Below are 10,486 nucleotides of genomic sequence, written 5' to 3' on the forward strand. Positions count from 1 at the left end.
ATATTATTGGCCAGGCGCAGTGGCTCATGCCTATAATTCCTGCACTTTGGGAGGCTGAGGAGGGCGGATCATGAGGTCAGGAGATCGAGACCATCCTGGTTAACATGGAGAAACCCTGTCTCTACTAAAAATATAAAAAATTAGCCGGGCATGGTGGTGGGCACCTGTAGTCCCAGCTACTCAGAAGGCTGAGGCAGAAGAATGGCGTGAACCCAGGAGGCGGAGCTTGCAGTGAGCCGAGACTGTGCCACTGCACTCCAACCTGGGCGACAGAGTGAGACTCCGTCTCAAAAAATAAATAAATAAAATAAAATATTATTTAGGAAAGCACTGGGTATTTTACTGCTTCTTTAGAAAATTTTTATTGTAATGGTAAAATGTACATTAATATTGATTCAACCTATAGAAAACATGTTCAGAATGTCCTTTTATAATTTTGAATGATATAGCTATTATAGATTTCAATTTTTAACTTTCATTTCTAAAACCACGTAAAATTTAGTAGTTTTTGAGCACCATGTAAATTTAGTTTTATTTTATTTTTAAATTTTTATTTATTTATTTTATTTTCTTTTTTTTTTTTTTTTTTTTTTGAGACATCAGTCTCACTCTGTGTCCCAGTCTGGAGTGCAGTGGCACAATCTCAGTTCACTGAAATGTCCACCTCCCGGGCTCAAGGGATTCTCCTGCCTCGGCCTCCCGAATAGCTGGGATTACAAGTGTCAGCCACCACGCTCGGCCAATTTTTGTATTTTTAGTGGAGACAGGGTTTCACCATGCTGGCCAGGCTGGTCTCGAACTCCTGATTTCAAGTGATCCGCCCGCCCCAAAGTGCTGGGATTACAGGCATGAGCCACCAAGCCCAGCCAAATTTAGAGTTTTACAAGCAAGATGATTCAGTGGGACCTTTTTTTTTTTTTTTTTTTTTTTGAGACAGAGTCTCACTGTTGCCCAGGCTGGAGTGAAGTGGTGCAATCTCGGCTCACTGCAAGCTCCACCTCCTAGGTTCACGCCATTCTCCCACCTCAGCCTCCCAAGTAGCTGGGATTACAGGTGCCCGTCACCACGCCCGGCTGATTTTGTTTTTGTATTTTTAGTAGAGACAGGGTTTCACCATGTTAGCCAGGGTGGTCTCAATCTCCTGACCTCGTGATCCGCCCGCCTCAGCCTCCCAAAGGGCGGGGATTACAGGCATGAGCCACTGCACCTGGCCTCAATGGGACATTTAAGGATTTAAATATATATTAGCATCAAGCTACCTCAAAAAATACAGCAAAAAACTACTGTAAACACCTCAAATTGAGCATTTGATTTATACTGTGTGAAGGGAAAGGTAGTGAATTTTTTTTTTTTTTTTTTGAGGTGGAGTCTTGCTCTGTCGCCCAGGCTGGAGCGCAGTGGCACAATCTCGGCTCACTGCAACCTCTGCCTACCAGGTTCAAGCGATTCTCCTGCTTCAGCCTCCCAAGTAGCTGGGACTACAGGCACATGCCACCACGCCCGGCTAATTTTTTTGCATTTTATGTAGAGATGGAGTTTCACTGTGTTAGCCAGGATGGTCTCGATCTCCTGACCTCATGATCCACCCACCTCAGCCTCCCAAAGTGCTGAGAATACAGGCATGAGCCACTGCGCCCAGCCCGGGAAAGGTAGAAATTTTAAACACACCTCTACGTGGTAAACTCCATGAGGACAGAGGTGGCATCTTACATATTTTTATGTATGTATTTCATAACCGAAAACAATAAATATCAGATGAACTAAATGGTGGTTTGTCCCTCAATATCATCACTATAAAAGGTTCTATTGTAGAAAAATTCTAAGCTACACCAAACAGATTGACTTGACTGCACTTAATAATCCAGGGCCTCTTTAACTCTAGGAACGCCCACACCCACAGGCTCCAGTTCAAGGATGTGTCACGTGACACCTGAGTTTCAGGCAGCCTGTGGCGTTAGTGAAATGTGACTTTGAACTGCAGCACCACTAGTTTGTAGTCATGTGTTTTAACATTACTAAACATTAATTTCCTCATCCTTAAACTGTGGATAACTTCAACGTTGCAATGAAAAATAGAAACAGTGTATACAAGATGCCTGAATGTTCACAGGCTCACAACCAATGATGGCACTGCTTGTCAATACTATCCAATGTACCAGTTTTTGTATTCAAGGCCTTTCAGTGCCAGAAGAAACATTTGGGAATTAAGCTGTGTCAAGTTTTTCATTCATTCTTTGGCCTGGTCTGATGTGGCTTACAATGCAATGTCACTATCTAAAACACTTGCCGAACTGTGACAAATTCATCCACTCATCCAGCCATTCAACTAATATTTATTTACAGCCCAAAGTGCCAGACAAATGAGTCGAGAAGATGAGTCAGACATTTGAGTCAGTGGCTGAACTTTCTGTACAAACACTACCTACACATCAAGCGATTTCTCCACATTTTTATCCCTTAGCATCTCTTGGTGAAACATGGTATCCTATTCTCTCTCTGAATTCCCTTCTTTGTCTGCTACCGTTACAGGTATACGGTAATAGACTTTAGTGTCTGCCCACAAAAAATATGACTTGCTTCTCTACCTGGCCACTTTAACAGATACAAGATTAACATGAACTAAAGAGCTCAATCTGAGAATTCAGAGATGACTTCATTCATCAACAACTACTGTCTCTTTTATTCTACAATTTTTTTTTTTTTTTTTTTTTTTTACGGAGTCTTGCTCTGTTGCCCAGACCGGAGTGCAGTGGTGCGATCTCGGCTCACTGCAACCTCCACCTCCAGGGTTCTAGCGAGTCTCCTGGTTCAGCCTCCCCAGTAGCTGGGATTACAGAAGCCTGCCACCACATCCAGCTAAGTTTTGTATTCTTTGTAGAGATGGGGTTTCACCTGAGGAGGGCAGATCACGAGGTCAGGAATTTGAGACCAGCCTGGCCAACATGGTGAAACCCTGTCTATACTAAAAATACAAAAAATTAGCCAGACATGGTGGCGCATGCCTATAATCCCTGCTACTCAGGAGGCTGAGGCAGGAGAATCCTTGAACCAGGGAGGCGGAGGTTGCAGTAAGCAAAGACTGCTCCACTGCACTCCAGCCTAGGCAACTGGGCAAGAATCTGTCTCAAAAACAAACAAAAAAATAACCCTTCCCATTGCACTCTGACTCAAATCCAGACTCCTTGCGGTAGCATGCCATGCCCAGCTGACCTGGCCTCTCTGGTCCCCTGGCTCCCCAGTCCCCTGGCTCTCCGGTCCCCTGGCTGTGCGCATTTCCTCAGCATGGGCCTCGGGCCTTCGCAGATGTAGCACCTCTTTCTCCAGCATCCCCACCTTCCCAAAACAGGCTCTCCTCAGGTCTCCAGGAGAGGCCTTTCCTGCCACCCTGCCTCACGCAGCCGTGCCTCTGAACTCCCCTCTGGACACTGCCAGTTGCCTGCTGTGTTGTCTTTCTCCCTCATGACACAGTAGCTCGTCAGGACAGAGCCACGTCCTCACTGCACCCCACAGTAACCATGCAGTTCAGGGCCTCACACGCAGCAGCTGCCAGGTATGTGCTCACTAAATGAATACATGAGCCCTTTTAAAAGCGATCTAATTTGTAAACTGAGGATCATATTGTTACAATTAGCCTTTTGGAGAACTAGAAATTTAGTTAACAGCTAATTTTACATATATAACATGCACTGAAGTTATGGGAACAAGTGTGGTTTCTATCTTGCTATTGTAGACAAATGAAGCTTCCATGGAGCTCAGTGATGAGGTTCCTACGATTTTTTTCCTTTTTTTTTTTTTTTTGAGACAGGGTCGGTTCTGCTTCCCAGGCTGGAGTGCAATGGCGCAGCCTTGGCTCACTGCAACCTTCACATCCCTGGTTCAAGCGATTCTCCTGCTTCAGCCTCCCAAGTAGCTGGGATTACAGGTGCACCATCAGCAAGCTTGACTAACTTTTTTTTTTTTTTTTTTTTTTTTTAAAGTAGAGACAGGGTTTCGCCATGTTGGCCAGGCTGGTCTCCAACTCCTCACCTCAGGTGATCCTCCCACCTCGGCCTCCCACAGCACTGGGATGACCGGCATAAGCCATAGTACCCAGCAAACATCTGCACATTTTTTTTTTTCTGTCGCCCGGGCTGAAGTGCAATGGCGTGATCTTGGCTCACTGCAACCTCTGCCTCCTGAGTTCAAGCAATTCTCCTGTCTCAGCCTCCCAAGTAGCTAGGATTACAGGCACGCGCCACCACGCCCGGCTAATTTTTGTATTTTTTGTAGAGATGGGGTTTCACCATGTTGGCCAGGCTGGTCACGTCGGCCTCCCAAAGCTGAGGTAATCCCAAAGGATTACAGGGGTGAGCCACCGCGCCCGGTTTTGTGTGCGTGTGTGTATCTGTGATGGAGTGTCACTGTCGCCTGGGCTGGAGTGCAGTGGTGCGATCTCGGCTCATCGCAACCTCCGCCTCCCGGGTTCCAGCGATTCTCCTGCCTCAGCCTCCCGAGTAGCTGGGACGACAGGCACCTGCCACCACGCCCGACTAGTTTTGTGTTTTTAGTAGAGATGGGGTTTCCCCATGTTGGTCAGGCTGGTCTCGAACCCCCGACCTCAGGTGATCCACCCGCCTCCGCCTCCCAAAGTGCTGGGATTACAGGCGTGAGCCACCGCTGCACTTTTTAACTGACAGGTCGGGGCTTGGAAAACTCAAAGTCGGACCCACAAGTCAGAGGCTGTCAGCTCCGCGAGGGGCTTTCCCGCGTGTCCTCCGGCACCGGCCTCGATAAGCCCCGGGAAAGGCAAAGCTGCGGAGGCCGCGGGAGGCGCTGGGAGGGCGGGCGGCGCCACAGGACAACCCGCCCCCCGCCAACCCCGCGGTGAGCCGAGGATGCGGCGGGGACCGGACTCCGCGTGGGGCGCAGGCACGTACCCCACACGCGGCGCGGCTCCGCCCGCCCCCTCCCCTCACGCGCGCGCCCGCCGCTCCCTCAGGGCGTCCGCCAGCCCAAAGCCCGGCCCTGACCCGCGCGGGCTCCCTTCCTCTGACGCCGCCTCACAGCTGGAGGCCGGGCCGGCGTCGCCACCACGCGGTCCACGCCGCTGCTCACCCGACGCTCGCCCGGCCAGCTGCTCCCCGGGCCTGCACAGAGGCAGCCGTAGCTTCGCGGACCAGGCCTGCCCGACCCCCGGGTCGCCGGCGCTTCGCGGCTTCTCCACGGGATGCTCGGGCCACAGCCTCGTGCAGGTGCGACGGGCGCGCGACCGTTAGCACGAGGCCCCGCCCCGTCCTCAGCGACTCCGGCCGCGCCGCACTTCGACTCCGCCCCCACCGCACACTGACTCCGCCCCCGCCGCGCTCCGACTCCGCCCCCACCGCGCACTGACTCCGCCCCCGCCGCGCTCCGACTCCGCCCCCACCGCACACTGACTCCGCCCCCGCCGCGCTCCGACTCCGCCCTCGGGGGAGGGGAGGGGAGGCCGGATGCCGTTTCTTCCAACGCGGGAGTCAAAGGGGCAGGACAGCAACAGGTTCAGAGCCGCGTGTGGCTCTGTGGTCGCTCGATTCCAAAAGACGGTGCGCCGGAAAAAAATAGACATATCTATCTATAATATCAAGGGCGGGCGCGGTGGCTCACGCCTGTAATGCCAGCACTTGGAGAGGCCGAGGTGGGCGGATCACTTGAGCTCAGGAGTTCAAGACCAGCCTGGCCAACTTGGTGAAACCCCATCTTTACTAAAAATACAAAAGAAATTAGCCAGGCGTGGTGGTGAGTGCCTGGTTGTCCTGTGGCACCGCCCGCCCACCCGAGTAGTCCCAGCTACTCAGGAGGCTGAGGTGTGAAAATCGCTTGAACCCAGGAGAGGTCGCGTGGACCCACGAGAGGAAGGTTGCAGTGAGCCGAGATTGTACTACTGCACTCCAGCTTGGGCAACGGAGTGAGACTCTGTCTCAAAACAAAAAATTAGCCAGGCATGATGGTACATGCCTGTAGTCCCAGCTACTGGGGAAGTTGAGCGGGGAGAATCGCTTGAGCCCAGGAGCGAGGCTGCGGTGAGCTATGATGGCGCTGCTGCACTCCAGCCTGGGCAAGAGTAAGAGTAAATAAATTAATAAGATATATCTACATCGAATGATAGATTTGGCATGTATTACATCAAGAAAATACCCATAGATGTGTATATCTATGTATGAAAAGTGTGTATATAATTAGATATGCTAAGGATTGGACTTAGGTGAATCTGACGAAAATTTTCTCAGCTCTTCATGTTTTTAATTACTTCTATTTAGAAATCTAAATATCTGAAACTCTTTTTAGTCTGGATAAGCAGAGACTGACTAGAAAATAAAAGGAAAAAATATTTTTAGTCTAATGACTTATACTAATTTTTAAGAGTACCAACCCAGGGCAAGTAAGATCCAAAAACTAAGTCTATTAAATTTGTCACCTACTACTGTCCACATGTAGCATTGTTTAAAAAGAGAAGAACAACTTTGGTACATATAACACAAACATAAAAGAAGAATGCAACTGCAGAACCAAGTTTTATGTTATTATTAAAACACAATTTTTCTTTTCCTCATTTTTAAAAAATTTCCTAAATAATACTGGGAAGCAAAATAAGGTACCTGCTTTTCACCATTTCAAATATAATGGGAAGAGTTGGGTTTTTAAATCGTCCCTATTCCTTTCCAGTCTCTGCCTTTAAAAGAACAGGCCGGGCGCGGTGGCTCAAGCCTGTAATCCCAGCACTTTGGGAGGCCGAGACGGGCGGATCATGAGGTCAGGAGATCGAGACCATCCTGGCTAACACGGTGAAACCCCGTCTCTACTAAAAAATACAAAAAACTAGCCGGGCGAGGTGGCGGGCGCCTGTAGTCCCAGCTACTCGGGAGGCTGAGGCAGGAGAATGGCGTGAACCCGGGAGGCGGAGCTTGCAGCGAGCTGAGATCCGGCCACTACACTCCAGCCTGGGCGGCAGAGCGAGACTCCGTCTCAAAAAAAATAAAAAATAAAAAAAATAAATAAATAATAAAAATAAAAAATAAAAGAACATAGTTTTGGCCGGTCGCAGTGACTCATGCCTGTAATCCCAGCACTTTGGGAGGCCCAGGAGTGCGGATTGTCTGAGGTCAGGCGTTGCAGACCAGACTGGCCCAATGTGGTGAAACCCCATCTCTACTAAAAATACAAAAATTAGCCGGGCGCGGTGGCAGGAGCCTGTAATCCCAGCTACTCGGGAGGCTGAGGCAGGAGAATGGCGTGAACCTGGGAGGCAGAGCTTGCAGTGAGCCAAGATCGCACCACTGCTCTCCAGCCTGGGCGACTGAGCGAGACCCCGTCCGAAAAAAAAAAAGGCCGGGCGCGGTGGCTCACGCTTGTAATCCCAGCACTTTGGGAGGCCGAGGCGGGCGGATCACGAGGTCAAGATATCAAGACCATCCTGGCTAACACGGTGAAACCTCGTCTCTACTGAAAATACGAAAACAAAAAATTAGCCGGGTGCGGTGGCGGGCGCCTGTAGTCCCAGCTACTCAGGAGGCTGAGGGAGGAGAATGGCGTGAACCCAGGAGACGGAGGTTGCAGTGAGCCGTGATCGCGCCACTGCACTCCAGCCTGGGTGACAGAGTGAGATTCCGTCTCAAAAAAAAAGAAAAAAAAAAAAAGGAAGATATCTTTATATTTCCAAAAGAATAAACTAGTGGCCAGGGACAGTGGCTCATGCCTGTAATCCCAACACTTTGGGAGGCCGAGGTGGGTGGATTGCCTGAGCTCAGGAGTTGGCAACCTGCCTGGGCAACACGGTGAAATCCCATCTCTACTAAAATACAAAAAATTAGCCGGGGGTAGCAGCGTGCGCCTGTAGTCCCAACTACTCGGGAGGCTGAGGCAGGAGAATTGCTTGAATCCTGGAGGCAGAGGTTACAGCGAGCGAAGATCGGGCCACTGCACTCCAGCCTGGGAGACAGAGACACTCAAAAAACTAAAAATTAACAAAATAAAATAAACTGGCATTTTAAGTCCATCTTAAAGGAGAGGAAAAATATATAAAAATTGTTTTCATGCATTTTTCATTTGAGCCTCAATGAAGCAATAATATTTTAATTTTTTTAAATTTTGTCACGTTTTAGTAAATTAATTTTTACAGAAAGCTACATAAGGTTAAGCAAACAGTGTCAGCCTCGCCAGGACACAACAGGCTTCTCATAAGCCATGACGCTTCAAAACATAAGCCTAAAAGAATGGAATTGTTTCACGTTCGTGAAATTAGGACTCCCTTGTTGCGCATTTTTTATAGCAGTTCTGTGAAATTAGTTTGCTCTTAACAATAGAATTGACTTGTCAGTATATTTTGGATGTACACGAACAGAAATAAGGACTAGAAATGCTAGCTTGCCCTTGCCGCTTGATGCGGAAGTCAAGGGTGAGTGAACAAGGGTCAGACTGAAAAAGCTCACATGTCTGGCTAAAGAAATGGTAGCTGGCTACATGGTCAGCTCCCCAGAGCAGGCCAGCTGTCAAAACATCTAGGAGCTGTCACAAAGGAGTGACAGGCAAAATATATAGTCACAAACTTTACACATTCTAATCAATAGGAAACAATTGACAGTTATTTTAGTGAATTACAAGATAAGCTTTTATTTATTTAACAAAACTATAACTTTTCCAAATTTGATCCCATGACTACAATCTTCCTCCCAGGAGCTGAAATACTAATAGATCAATTACTGGCATAATTAGTCTCACCCCCACTCCTCCCTCCATCAAAGGACTAATCATTTTTGTGTTTTTTCCCAAAACAGGGTCTCACTCTGTCATCCAGGCTGGAGTGCGGTGCCGCGATCACACCTCACTGCAGCCTCGACCTCCCTGGGCTCAGGTGATCCTCCCACCTCAGCCTCCCGTAGGACCATAGATGCACACCACCACGCTGGGTAAGTTTTGTATTTTTTGTAGACATGGGGTCTGGCTATATTGCCCAGGCTGGTCTTGAACTCCTGGACTCAAGCAATCTTCCTGCCTCAGCCTCCCAAAGCACTGGGATTATAGGCATGAGCCACTGTGCCTGGCCTAATCATCTTTTAAATAGATTGTAGGTGTGCATGGTGGCTCACCCCTATAATCCTAGCACTTTGAGAGGCCGAGGTGGGCGGATCACCTGAGGTCAGGAGTTTGACACCAACCTGGGCAACATGGCGAAACCCTGTCTCTACTGAAAACACAAAAATGAGCCCGGCATGGTGGCGGGCGCCCGTAATCCCAGTTACTCGAGAGGCTGAAGCAAGAGAATTGCTTGAACCCGGGAGGTGGAGGTTGCAGTGAGCCGAGATCGCGCCACTGCACTCCAGCCGTTTGCAGCATTGCCAAGTATATAAAGCTCAGCTCCTAAGCTCTTTAAGACTCCGTCCCCCCAAAAAAAAAAAAATGTTGAATGGTGAATTGAAACTGGAACTGAAAGCCTCAGGACAAGGTGAGAGGTGCTGAGCTGAAGTGAGTAACGCTCCGAGCTTGAAATAACTTAGCGTCCATAGTCCGTGCCCAGGGACCAGGAGTGGTTCCTGCGTGCTGCATGCCCGGCACCCTGTACTAGAGGGAGCAGAAGAGGGCATGAGTACACAAGACACAGGCTTTGACCTTTGGAAGCCTATCCCACGGGAAATGTACTGAGGTGACAACAGAAGGAAGGTCCCATGTCTTGGGAGGGCTGTCATGGCCACATTTCAGCACCATTTATATTAAACACACACACACATATATATATATTGTTTTGTTTTGTTTTTTGAGATAGAGTCTCGCTCTGTCGCAAAGGCTGGAGTGCAGTGGCACAATCCTGGCTCACTGCAACCTCCACCTCCCAGGTTCCAGCGATTCTTCTGTCTTGGCCTTGCAAGTAGCTGGGATTACAGGTGTGTGCCACCACGCCCAGCTAATTTTTATATTTTTAGCAGAGACAAGGTATCACTACGTTGGCCAGACTGCTCTCGAACTCCTGATCTCAGATGATCCGCCCACCTCGGCCTCCCAAAGTTCTGGGATTACAGGCATGAGCCACTGCGTTCAGCCATAAACATATATAAATTTTTAAATCATTGCAGCATCCCTTTACCACCTGCATGGCCATTAACAACATCTCTGACCGAGCTGTTCCCGCTCCATCTTGCCAGCCGTCTGCAGCATTGCCAAGTATCTAAAGTTCAGTTCTTAAGTTTATCCCAAGCCAGCTCAGCATCTTCCAGTTCTATGGTAAACACCTGGTAACTGAAGTTCAGCGCCTCAAAGGCAGCCTTGAATCCAGTCTTCACCACTTTACCATCAGGCGCCAGGTTCTGTTTTTCTTTTTGGAGACGGAGTCTAGCTCTGTTGCCCAGGCTGGAGTGCAGTGGCAGGATCTCGGCTCACTGCAACCTCCATCCCCGAGGTTCATGCCATTCTCCTGCCTCAGCCTCCCGACTAGCTGGGACTACAGGCACCCGCCACCCCGCTCAGCTAATTTTTTGTA

General features: G+C 49.1%; 1 protein-coding gene across 1 annotated transcript in view; it reads right to left on the bottom strand.

The window, feature by feature from the left end:
• MEIOB (meiosis specific with OB-fold) overlaps nucleotides 1-5,192 on the bottom strand; it is a 44,463-nt gene extending 39,271 nt beyond the window's left edge. Inside the window, exon 1 of the mRNA XM_007981888.3 lies at nucleotides 5,095-5,192. The gene's annotated coding sequence lies outside the window, so the exon portion shown is untranslated. The remainder of the gene's footprint in view (nucleotides 1-5,094) is intronic.
• Between the last annotated feature and the right edge of the window lie 5,294 nt (nucleotides 5,193-10,486).

This window comes from Chlorocebus sabaeus, chromosome 5 (genome assembly GCF_047675955.1).
Source record: "Chlorocebus sabaeus isolate Y175 chromosome 5, mChlSab1.0.hap1, whole genome shotgun sequence".
Taxonomy (NCBI): Eukaryota; Metazoa; Chordata; class Mammalia; order Primates; family Cercopithecidae; genus Chlorocebus; species Chlorocebus sabaeus.